The sequence below is a fragment of the Meles meles genome, chromosome 2, assembly GCF_922984935.1.
Source record: "Meles meles chromosome 2, mMelMel3.1 paternal haplotype, whole genome shotgun sequence".
In the NCBI taxonomy this organism is placed as follows: Eukaryota; Metazoa; Chordata; class Mammalia; order Carnivora; family Mustelidae; genus Meles; species Meles meles.
In genome coordinates, this window is record NC_060067.1 from 146,115,842 (window position 1) to 146,129,279 (window position 13,438).

The window sequence follows — 13,438 nt, forward strand, 5'->3', positions numbered from 1 at the left end:
ATACAGCTACCTCCAAAAAATGCATAATCTGTATCTAATTATAAGGAAACATTGCACTAACTGAAGTTGAAAAACATTCTATACCACAAGTCACCTGTACTCTTCAAAAATATTAAGATCGAAGAAGGTGAAGGAAGGCTGAGGAGCCATTCCATATTTAAAGAGACATTTCAACTAATCTAGTAAGTGGTTCTGGATTGGATCCTGAACAAGGAAAAATATCTATAAAGGACATTACTGATGTAGGTAACTGAAATTCAGTATAAACTATGTATTAGATTATAATATGTATCAATGTTAAATTTTCTGGTTTTGTTCCTTGGATTATGATTGTGTTAAAAAATGCCTGTGTTTTTAGGAAATATGCAATAAACTAAGAACAGTGTTTTAAATTTACTCTCAAATGGTACTCTGTCCATAAGTATATATATGACACATACATATATGCCCCATGCAGAGAATAACTAAGCAAATTAAGCCAAATGTAAATAATTGGTGAATCTGGGAAGATCATCATTGGAGATCCTTTTCATATGCTCAAAATTATATCAAAATGCAAATTTACTCCCAAAGAACATTCTTAAAACAAAATGATACTGCCAGAATATATTATGTTCCTTGGGAAGTGGTTATAGAACAGGCAGCGGGATGTTGTGATCAGGCAAGCAACCTAACATTTCACTGGGGATCAAGGATAATGTGTCAGGTTTTTTTTTTCCCAGTTGTATAATTAAAGGCTAAATTCTTTATTCAGAATGAATGATTCTTGTCTTACACAGTAGCTAATAAAAAGGAATAATGTATACATATTATTAACCATAAATGTAAAGAGAAAAATAGTGCAAAATGCTGCAGACAATACATCCCTAATATACTGTGAAGGCTGGTACCAGGACAACACTACTTCCAAAGAGTGCCAGCGAAATGGTGAGTGTGTGAAAGTAAAGAAAAATATTGTGTTTATAGGGTGCAGAAAGTATCCCAGAATCTGACAGAACCCATGCATCTCTGCACCCAGAATACACTTAGAGAATAATTTAACCATGACAATAGGGACTACAGAAAATGGTATATTGTATATAAACCTGGCCTCTCTAATTGCCTCCTTATGTTCCTGAACATCTTGACCTCGTTCATGTTTGACTGACAATATTTCACGTATTCTCCATGATCTGCTGTCAATATCTATATATCATTATGTGATCAAGTCATGGTCCTCACTGGACTATCATGAGCCTGTAATATTGTTTCAAAATTGAAGCTGAGTCCATTCCACAAGGTGAATTCTCCACTGGAAGCTCCAGTGACCAACCATCTTCCTTCTCGAGTTTACCTAACAACAAATACCAGACACTTTATTTGTTGATGTTTGAACAAATTTTGTTATTACTGCATTCATAGGATTATTCAACATCCCTATAGATGGGACTATATCATTATAATAACCTGCAGCAGGCTGAATTGCCCACATATCTCTCTGGTCTCTTTGCCATATTCTATTCTCCAAGTACTTAATTACAGACAGATTATAGTCTATGGTTTTCGGTTTACTTCTTTACTCATCCGTTTTGCATCAAAGATAAGCTGTTGCATTCCTTGCTGCTGTGCAAAATCAGGTCGCTTATACAATAGTTGTGGAGGCACTTGGTGTTGGAAGCTTGGCATATGGAAAAAACAGGGAAGAGAACCAATTTCTGTAGCTATGGTGATATATTCATTCTAGGACACCTCCAGCACTGAGCAGAGTTGGTAATGAATGGTGAGTGAAGGGTTTGTCTTCACTGTCAGGAATGTCTCTCCTGCCTACCCTCTTCCCCCACCCCTCTCAATCTCTTTTCTCCAAAGGAGCTGCTATCATCTTCCCCTCAATGTGTCAGTTTTGTGCAGATTCTGAAATTACTCAAGCTTAGAACCATGGGACTTTAAGACAGCAGCCTTGGCACTACCCTAGCCTACCCCCTTCACCTTTCATAGACAAGGAAACTAAAGTTAGATGTAGAGCCCAAGCTTCACTGAAGAAGACACAGCCTTCTGATTCTCAGACTTCATTTTTAAATTCATTCTTTATTCATGCATTATGCTTCCTTCTTGAGAATTTTAAGGCTTTCCTAGCAGCCTTGCCACAGTTTTTTTTGTCTTTAAGTCACTCACATCTTTTTCCCTAATCTGAGCAATCACAATTTGTCATACCTGAAGCATGTATTTCCTTAATGTCATTTTATTTCTTATAAAGGGAGGTCCATGTTTCATGAGGATTTCCAAGGAATATGAGGGCTTAACTGACTCCTGGGGGCAGCATAACTCTTTATCACCTTTCCTCCCTCTCCAGTTACCTTTTCCAAGTGGCGATCCATCTTAATTACTGTCCCTCCTATTTTTATTGACCGGCTGTTGAGATTTATTGAACTCTCAATGTGTACTCATCACTACCCTATCACATTGATAATGACTTATTACAGTAGTCCTCCCTTTTCCCTGGGGAATATGTTCCAAGACCCCCAGTAAATGTCTGATATGGAGGAGTACCAAACCCTACATATACTATGTTTTACCTACACATGCATACCTATGATAAAGCTTAATTTATAAATTAGGCACAGTAAGAAATTAACAACAATACTAAAATGCAACAATTATAACAATATACTGTAATAAAAGTTATGTGAATGTGGCCTTTCTCTCTTAAAATATCTTATTGTACTACACTCATCTTCCTGTAATGATGTAAGATGATAAAAATGACTATGTGATGAGACAAAGTAAAATAAATGAGGCAGGCATAGTGACATAGCATTAAGCTACTACTGACCCTCTGATACTGTCTGAAGGAGGATCATCTGCTTCTGAAACACAGTTGACTCCAAGTAACTGAAACTGTGGAAAGTGAAACGGCAGATGGGGGGGTGGGACTACTGTGCTACCGGTTTAGTTATTCTCTGATTAAGCACTCTTGAACTAAATAAAGTTGTGGTATATGTATGAGGGGAGTAGAGAAAGTTAACACTTCCTTTTCTAAGAAAGGCATTCAGTAATATGTAACTTATATGAATCTTCTGATGGATGTGCCAGGTAAGAAAAGAGAAATTTTGGATTCTAAACCTATGTTGACCTATAGCTGGGTGGGTTATATTCTATTCCACAGGTTCAGCCCTAAGCCTCATAGCCATTCGTAATAAAAATCAACAGAAATTCCACCTTCCTTAGGAAAGTATTTTATATCAATGATCTTAATGGAGGCCTGATAATCTCTTCTTCCTTTGTGAAGACAGTTTGTCCAAAGTTGCAATCATTTATTTTGACCATTAGTCCTAATAGCAGCAGTGGGTGTTTTTAGCGCATTGTACATAATCTTAACGTGTGTCTCCTAAGCAATGATTCAGCAACTTTGCTGTCACCCAGACACAAAAGGATCTGGAAAAAGAAGGTTTTCTTTTTTGAAAAACATTGCACTCCTCATGTCTCCTCACTCCTGCCAGACTTACATCATCAGTAATCATGCCTTTTGGTATTTTTAAAAATATTTCTTACAATTTTCTCTAACATTTAGTTCCTACTGAGAGCTCTTTGGTGTAGGACTACTATCACTTGAACTTGGAAGAAGAAAATGGTCTTAATGTAATTAAATAAGCTGATATTCAAAGAAAAAGCAGGAAGGAAACATTGAACAAGAAATCAATAGGTAATATAAAGACATTTTCAACCACAAGTGGCATAAGGTAGAGCTGACCATTTGCTCTTTATATCTTATAATGTTTTTAGCAGAATATTTCATATAATTCTAATAACACATATTCTCAACAACATTTCTTAACTAAATGACCTCTATAATGTATGTATAGAACTTAACACCACTCAGCTTTTACTAGAACTACAAAAAGAAAACATTTTATTATATTCTACTCAGCACATTCTTTCTACTTCTCAAATGGACACACACACACACAAATACACACACACACAGTGATGGGTAAAGATCAAGGACTCTGCTATCAGATAAACTTGATTTCAAATCCAGTTCTGTTCTTATCATAGCTGGACCTTGAGAATGTTACTTAATCTCTGTAAGGCTTACCTTCCTTGTCTATAAATAAGATTAGGTGAGATAATGTGAAATTCACTTGCAAAAGTTAGGTATTATCCTACTTCTCTTAGTATTTTCCTTTTGAATAAATCACAATAAGTACTTACTCATATTTATACACATTCATACATATTTCATTATCCCCTCAAAATGTTAGTGTGTTTTCATATGTCCCACAAAATATCTTCTACAACATCCCAGAGGCTAGCAACACATGAAACACAGGACAACATGAATATAGTTTCCATGAAGTAATATTGTGCTACTATCCTCAAATAATATCCCAATTTTTAACCGTGGCTGTCTGTACTCAGAGAAGCTATGCACACTCAGGAAAAATTTCTGCTCAAGGTTTTCCATGCACTCATCCCTTAAATCCCTTAAATCACTGGTGTATATCCCAGATACCCAGGAATAAATTACCATCTTAAGCTAATATACTACATTTAGTGTTTTGGAACAATCTCAACACTTATTCATGGGATGCCCTCTGGGCTTCACAGAGTCACTTTGGAAGCCTATTCCTATTCAAGAAAACTATTTAAAAAAAATTGGTGAGAGAAGAAATTTCCTAGAATCATTCTGCCCCTAATATGCTTCATCCCTCAAAGTACTTAAGGGCACAGTATCTGAAGTCAGAATGCCTGAATTCAAAGCCTACCTCTGCTATTTACTTACTCAATGATTTTGAGGTAGTTATTTATTCTCTCTATGCCTTAGTTTTCTCATCTATAAAAATGGGGATAATTATGAAATTTAACTCAGGTGTATTTTAAAGATTAAATAAACTAATATATTTAAAGTGCACAGTCCATGCCTAGTACACTGGAAACTACTATCAAAGGTATGGCAGATTTAGTGAAGGTTCTGAGAAAGACAAGGCTCTGCCTGAAAAAACTTAAAATCTTAGTTCACCATTGACTCAAACTCAAGGTTGTCATTTCTTAGCTCAAAAAATGTGGGTATTGAAGGCAGGTCCAAAATGACATCATAAAAAAGACCCTGAACCTACTTCCTCCCACAGACATACCAAGTCTTTTTTTTTTTTTTAAGATTTTATTTATTTATTTGACACAGAGAAAAAGACAAGTAAGCAGAGAGGCAAACAGAGGCAGAATCAGGCTCCCTCTGAGCAGAGAGTCCAATGCGGGGCTCAGTCCCAGGACCCCAGGATCATGATCTGAGCCAAAGGCAGACACTTAACCGACTGAGCCCCCCAGGCACCCTACACTAAATCTTCATACACAGTAAACCCTCCTGAAGAAGAACTGAGGGTCAATTGAACAGCTTTTGCACAACAAAGGTGAGAGAGATCACATAGAGAACAAGAGAATCAGAGACACAGTAACAATAGGAAGCCCATCCATGATTCTACAAACTGCAATAGGAAGGGATAGCACTGAGGGGTCCACATACATATTCACCTGATCTGGAACACAACAGAAACAAACAAACAAAATAACATAGTGGCTTAAAGTCAAACTAGACTATAAGTGAACAAAACCTGTTTAATAACCCTAGAGCATTCACTTAACAGTGAAGAAACTGCTAAAACTCTCTTCTGGGTCATAGGTGCTGGAGAATGCCTTTTTTACATATCTCCTCCACCTTGACAGCACAGACAGGAGCAGAGTCCCTAGCCATACCAGCTCCAGCTAGCCTCCCAATACACCCCACACCTGTGACTTCCTCAGCTCTAGCTGTCCCTCCATGGCTGTCATGGCACACATCAGGACACACACAACTTCCACCCACTACAGGCTCAGCTATTTTGCCAAGATGACCCAGATATAAAGCACTCCAGGAACCTCTAGCATACTCACTGGACATGAGACCATGCCCAATCCAGCTCTAGCCATCCCACCAAAGTGGCCCTGCTTGGAATGTCCTGGAGCATGCCTGCCTCAATGCCATCTATCCCACTTGGGTGGCCCCACTGCAGAGCACCCCAATATCACCTAGCCAATTCTCATTTCTGTTCCATCCGTCCCATCAGAATGGCACTGGTGCAGAGTGCCCAGTGGTGCAGAGAGCCTAGCTCACAACTACTCCAACTCTATCCAGCTAGCTATATGTGGCATATATAGTCCACACAGGGGCTTCCCACATAAAGCCACTCCTTCAAGACTGGAAGTGGTAGAAGGTTTACTTAATTCATAGAAACAAACACTAGAAGTCAAAATGAAGAAAAAGAGGAAAGTGATTCAAATGAAAGAATATAATGAAACTTTAGAAAAAGAACTAACTGAAAGAGTTCAAAATAAGAGTCATAAAGATACTCAGTGAATTTGAGAGTTTATGAACTCAGTAACAACTTCAACAAAGAAATAAGATATATATAGAAAATCAGAAATGATGAATATAATAACTGGAATGAAAAAATACACTGGAAGGAATCGACAGCTGATTAGATTATTCTGCAATTAAAGAACCAGTGATCTGGCATACAGGGTAATGGAAATTACTCAAGCTGAACAATTAAAAGGAAAAAAGAACTAAAAATTGAGGATGGGTTAAGGGACCTCAAGGCCAACATTGGTCATTCTATTTTAATATTTGCATTAGAGGGATGCCAGAAGAAGAGAGAGAAAGGTACAAAAAACTTATTTGAAAAAACAACAGATGAAAAATTTCCTAAACTGGAGAAGGAAACAGACATTCAGGTCCAGGAAACACAGAGAATTCCAAACAAGATGAACTCAAAGAAGTCCACACAAAGGCACATAACAATTAAAATGTCAAAAATTAAAGACGAAGAGAGAACTTTAAAAGAAGCAAGATAAAAGCAACTAGTTAAACACCAGGGAAACCCCATAGGCTCTCAGCTGAATATTCAGCAGAAATTTTGCAGGTCAAAGAGAGTGGCATGGCATATTCAAGTTGCTAAAAAGAAAAAATCTACAACCAAGAACAATGTAGTTTGCAAGGTTATCATTCAGAACTGAAGGAGAGATAAGTTTCAGATGAACAAAAGTTAAATGAGTTCATAATCACTAACCCAGCCTTATAAGAAATGTCAAATGAGACTTCTTTAAACAACAAAAAAAGAATAGATGATAACTAAAAGTAAGAAAATTATGAAAGGAAAAAAATTCACCGATAAAAGCAAACCTATAGTGAAAGGAGTAGATCAATCACTTGTAGAGGTAGTATAAAGGTTGGGGAGCCTGAATGGCTCAATCAGTTGAGCATCTGACTCTTGATTTTGGCTCAAGTCATGATCTCGGGATCATGAGATCAAGTCCTGTGTCATATTCTGCACTCAGCAGAGTCTTATAGTCATCCTCTCTCTTTCCCTCTCCCTCTGCCGCCTCCCCCTGCTCAACTGCTCTCTTACTAAAATAAATAAATAAATACATATATGATATATATCTCATATATATATATCTTACTAAAATAAATAAATATATATGATATGTAAATATATTTTTTAAAAGATATATATATCTTTTTAAAAAGCTAGAATGGAGGTTTAAAGACAAAAATAGTAAAATCAATTATATCTTAGAAATTAGGTTAGGATACACAAAATTATATAAATATGACATCGTATACATAAAAATGGAAGGGGATAAGAAAAAAATCAGTGTTTTTAGAATATGTTCAAGCTTAAGCAACTCTCAATTTAATGTAGATTCACAGAATGTTATATTTGAACCTCATGGCAACCACAAACCAAAAATCTATAATAAGTACACAAAACATAAAGAGAAAGGAATCCAACCATAACACTAAAAAAAGTCATCAATCGCAAAGGAAGAGAGCAAGATAAGAAGAAAAATATAGAAGAACTACAAAACAACAAGAAAACAATCAACAAAATGTCAGTAAGTCTATATCTATCAACAATTACTTTAAATGTAAATGGTGTAAGTGTTCCAATCAAAAGACATAATGTAACTGAATGGATTAAAATTTAAAAGCCCATCTATATGCTATCTATAGGAGACTCACTTCAGACCTCAGAACACATATAAACTAAAAGTGAAGGGATAGAAAAGGATATTTCATGCAAATGGAAGATTAAAAAAAAAACTAGGGTAGCAATATTTATATCAAACAAAGTAAACTTATAAACAAAGAGAAATTTGAAAGATTTACATAATGATAAAGGGATTGATCCAACAAAAAAATACAAAATTATAAATATTTATGCACCCAAAATGGTAGCACCTAAATATATAAAGAAAATATTAGTAGACATAAAGGGAGAAACTGACAGTTTTACAATAACAGTAGGGGACCTTAACACCTGACTTGTTAATGGATAGATCATTCAGATAGAAAACCAATAAGGAAATGTGAATAACACATTGCACCAGACAGACTTAACAGATATATACAGAAGATTCCATCCAGAGACAGTAGAATACACATTCTTTTTTAAGTGTACAGTACAGATCATGTGTTAGACTGCAAAACAAGTCCAATAAATTTAAGAAGATTAATCATTCACTTTTTCTGACCACAATGGTATGAAACTAGAAATCAATTAAAAGATAGAAACTGGAAAAAACACAAATACATGGAGAATAAACAACATGTCACTAAACAACCAAAGTTTAATCAAAGAGAAAATTTTAAAAAATAAATGGAGACAAATAAAAATGAAAACAATGTTCCAAAATCTATGGGGCATAGCAAAAGTAGGCCTATGAGGGAAGTGTACAGTAATGCAGGTCTACCCCAAAAAGCAAGAAAAATCTTAAATCAACAATCTAACTATACTTAAAGGAATTAGAGAAAGAAGAATAAAACCCAAAGTTAGTAGAGTGATGGAAATAATAAATATCAAAGTGGAATTAAATAAAATACAGACTAAAAAATTTTAAAAAGATCAATAAAAGTAAATGCTCATTCTTTGAAAAGATAAATAAAATCAATAAGCCCACAGCCAGGCTCATCAGAAAAAAAAAAAAAAAAAAGAGGTCCCAAATAAATAAAATCAGGCATGAGAGAAGTTACAACTGACATCACAGAAATAGAAAATCTCATAAAAGAACATTATGAACAATTATATGACAAGAAATTAGAAAATAGAGAAAAAATGGATAAATTTCCCTCTAATACTGAATCATAATGAAATAAAAAATCTGAATCAGCTGCACAGAAGCAATGAAATTGAAACAGTAATTTAAAAACACCCAAAAATTAAAAAGTCCAGGACCACATGACTTCCCAGATGAATTTTACAAATCATTTAAAGAAGAATTTGTACTTATTCTTCTCTAATTATTCCAAAAGCTCAAAGAGGAAGGAACACTCCAAACTCATTTTATGAGGCCAGCATCACCCTGATACCAAAACCATACAGACACCACAAAAACAAACAAACAAACAAACAAACAAACAAAAAGAATACAGGCCAATATAGATGCAAAACCCTTAACCAAACATCAGCAAATTAAGTTCAACAATATAGTAGAAGTATTATACACCATGATTAAGTGGTATTTATCCCCAGAATGCAATGATGGTTTAATCTCCACAAATCAGTCAATATGATACACCACATTAACCAAACAAAAGATAAAATTCTCAAGATACAGAAAAAACATTTGAAAAAATTCAACATCCATTTATGCTAAAAAGTCTCAAAAAAGTTGGTGTAGAAGTGTACTACGACAAGATAAAAGCCATATATAACAAATCCAGAGCCAACATGATACTCAATGGTGACACACTTGAAAGCTTTTTTTCTAAGATCAGGAACAAGACGAAGATGTCTACCCTTGCCACTTTTATTAACATAGTATTGGAAATCTTAGCCAGAGATTTAGGCAAGAGAAGATAAATAAAATCATCCAAATTGGAAGGAAAAGTAAAACCATCACATGATACCATATATAGAAAACCCTGAAGACTTTACTAAAAAATTACTACAACTAAAAAAAATAAATAAATTCTGTAAAGTTCCAGGATATGAACTTTCTAACATATAGAAATCAGTTGGATTTAATATACTAATAATGAGCTATCAGAAAGGGAAATTAAGAAAATGATCTCATTTATAATTAATACAAAGATATTAAAATACCTAGGAATAAATTTAACTGAAAGGGAACCTATATCCTGAAAACTATAAGGCTGATGAAAAAAACTGAAGACAACACAAATATACCATGTTTATCGATTGGAAGAATTAATATTGGGTTTTTGTTTTGTTTTTTAAAGATTTTATTTATTTATTTGACAGAGATCACAAGTAGGCAGAGAGGCAGGCAGAGAGATCGAGGGGGAAGCAGGTTCCCTACTGAGCAGACAGCCCGATGTGGGGCTCGATCCCTGCACTCTGGGATCATAATCTGAGCCAAAGACAGGGGCTTTAACCCACTGAGCTACCAGGCACCCATGAAGAATTAATATTGTTAAGATATCATACTATCCAAAGTAATCTACAGATTCAGCGTAAACCTCATCAAAATACCAATGGCATTTTTCACAGAACTGGAACAAATAACCCTAAAATTTGTATAGAACCACAAAAAAACCAGAATAGCCAAAACAATCTGGAGAAGAACAGAGCTGGAGGTATCATGTTCCCTGATCTCAAACTATATTTCAAACTATAGTTATCAAAACAATATGGTATAGTCATGACCACAGACAAATAGGTCAATAGATTAGAATAGATAGCCCAGGAATAAACCCATTCATATATGGTCAATTAATCTATGACAAAGGAGGCAAAACTATATAATGAGAAAAAGTCTGTTTAACAAATGGTATTGCAGAAACTGGATAGCTATGTGCAAAAGAAAGAAACTGGCTCACTATATTATATCATATACAGAAATAAATTCAAAAGGTAGTAAAGACTTGAATATAACACCTAAAACCATAAAACTCCTATAACAAAAAAACATGAAGAGTAAGCTCTTTGACATTGGTCTAAGTATATTTTTTGAACCAATCTCCTCAGGCAAGGGCAACAAAAGCAAAATAACTAAATACATATTCATTTATCTAAAAAACATTTGTACAGCAAAATAAATCATCAACAAAATGAAAAGTCAACAACTGAATGGGAAAAGCATCTGCAAATCAGAACACCAATAAGGGATTAATATCAAAATATTTAAGGAACTTACATAACAATATAAAAGAAAACTCGAAGAACCCAATTTAGAAATGGACAGAGGACTTGAATATACATTTTTCCAAAGAGTATATACAGATGACCAATAGGCAAATGAAAAACACTCAACATCACTAGTCATCAGGGAAATGCACATCAAGACCACAATGGTATATTATCTCACACAGTCAGATTGGCTATTATCAAAAAGACAAAAGAGCAAATGTTGGTGAGGATGTGAAGTAAACTGTTGGTGGGAATGTAAGTTGGTGTAGCCACTACAGAAAATTATGAAATTTCCTCAAAAAGCTAAAAATAAACCTACCATACTAACAAACAACTCCACTACTCAGTATTTATTTAAAGAAAATGAAAACACTAATCTGAGAAAATATAAGAACCCCTATGTTTATTGTGATATTATTTACAATAGCCAAGATATGGAAACAACCTAAGCATCCACTGATAGAAGAATGGGTAAGAAAATGTACACACACACACACACACACACACACACACACACACTGAAATATTACTCAGCCAAAAAAAGAATGAAATCTTGTCACTTGCAACAACATGGATGGACCCAGAAGGTACTATTCTGAGTGAAATAAGTCCTACAGAAAAAGACAAATACTGCATAATTTCACTTACATGGGGAATTTAGAAAACAAAATAAACAAAACAAAACAGAAACAGACACTTAGATACCTGAAACGAATGTTGATTACCAGAGTGGGGAAAGAGAGGGGGACAGGTGAAATAGGCGAAGGACATTAGGAGGTTCAAATTACAGTTAAAAGTAAATAAGTTATGGGGTTGTACAGTGTAGGGAATATAGTCAATAATATTGTAAAAACTGTATGGTGACAGATGGTGACTACATTTATCATAGAGATCATTTCTAAATGTATAAAAATATCGCCTCAGTAAGATACACACCCGATACTACTAGGATATTGTATGTCAATTATACTTCAATAAAAAAAGAAAGAAAGAAAGAGAGTCCATTAGCCGAAAGATGTTAGGAGAATATCTACATCACTCAGTAACTGACCACAATAAATAAGGTCCAGCCAAAGTGGTTAATTATGGCAAAGAAGGGGCAAAAGTTTAAAGAAAAACATGCAAACGTGTTCAAAAGAAGATGCCATCCTTTGTTAGAAAAAGGGTTTGGACATGGGAGCAGAAAATCCCAAAAGCCCACTTGTCCATTTTTGTTGTTTTAATCCAGGGCAAAGTAACCCTTTAATTTAATATAGTCCAACTGAAAGATGCCAAACAATACATATGAAAAAGAAGAGACTTTATCTTTTGAAGAAAATATGAATAACAAGAATTAGACAAAGAAGATTGGGGAAAGGAAGTGACTATATCCTTCTTCAAAGACAACGTCTCCCTTTATTTCATTCAGTAGCATTGGAGGGAAAACCATGTAAAAACTTTAATGAAGCAATGAAACTCATTTTGAAACCTCTGGCTTATATTTTGTTTTCCTCACAGAGCAGCTCACAACCACATCAGCATAAAACAATAGGGACCCATAACCGACCTGTGATTGCTTATTAAACATTTACCTTAGCAACCACACATAAAACAGCCAAATATAATAGGAACTTTCAACTCTGCAATCTATCTAGTATACAAATGGTAATCCTAAACTGCTAAATGGGCAAGGAACCAAAGTGGAAGTGTCCCTGAGCCTTTGAAATCAAATGTTCCCTTGTATTAAAATGCTTTAAGAGTATAAATTGGCAGTGATCTATGCATCGCCTGAGAGCACTCCCTCTTCACTTCATCTTCCAGGTCTATGTAGATCACTGGCCCTGCTTTCACTCCCAGATCTATGCTTCTACCAAAGCCATGCTTTGAGAGGACATAGTACTTCCCCCCCCCCCCCCCCCGCCAGCTTCTTTCTTGCTGTAAAATGCAGCTTCAATTCCATTTCCTCTCTAACTCCCCTTATATAATTGAATGGCAATGACATACATATTTCAAACAAGCTAACAAAGGCAGGAACCTTTACCTGTCATCAGCAAAAGATGACCTACGGGAGAAATTACTATTGTATATTTGTTTGTTTACTATGAGGACAGAGGCTACATTTTTCTCTCGGCTCCACAAAGAAGGTACGACAGCACTGAAGAGCCCTCAACACCAGATGATGATGTTATATTTCATCCGGCAATAGGATTTAAAAAAGAAAAATAGATGGAAATGGGGAAATTTGATATTTAATTTATTTAAAATGGGAGAGGTGGGCCACCCTGGGTGGCACA

The 13,438-nt window shown here is 35.1% G+C and overlaps 1 pseudogene; it reads right to left on the reverse strand.

Annotated features, from left to right (window-relative positions):
* Positions 1–730: 730 nt before the first annotated feature.
* Positions 731–13,438, reverse strand: part of LOC123936909 — a 68,936-nt pseudogene continuing 56,228 nt past the window's right edge.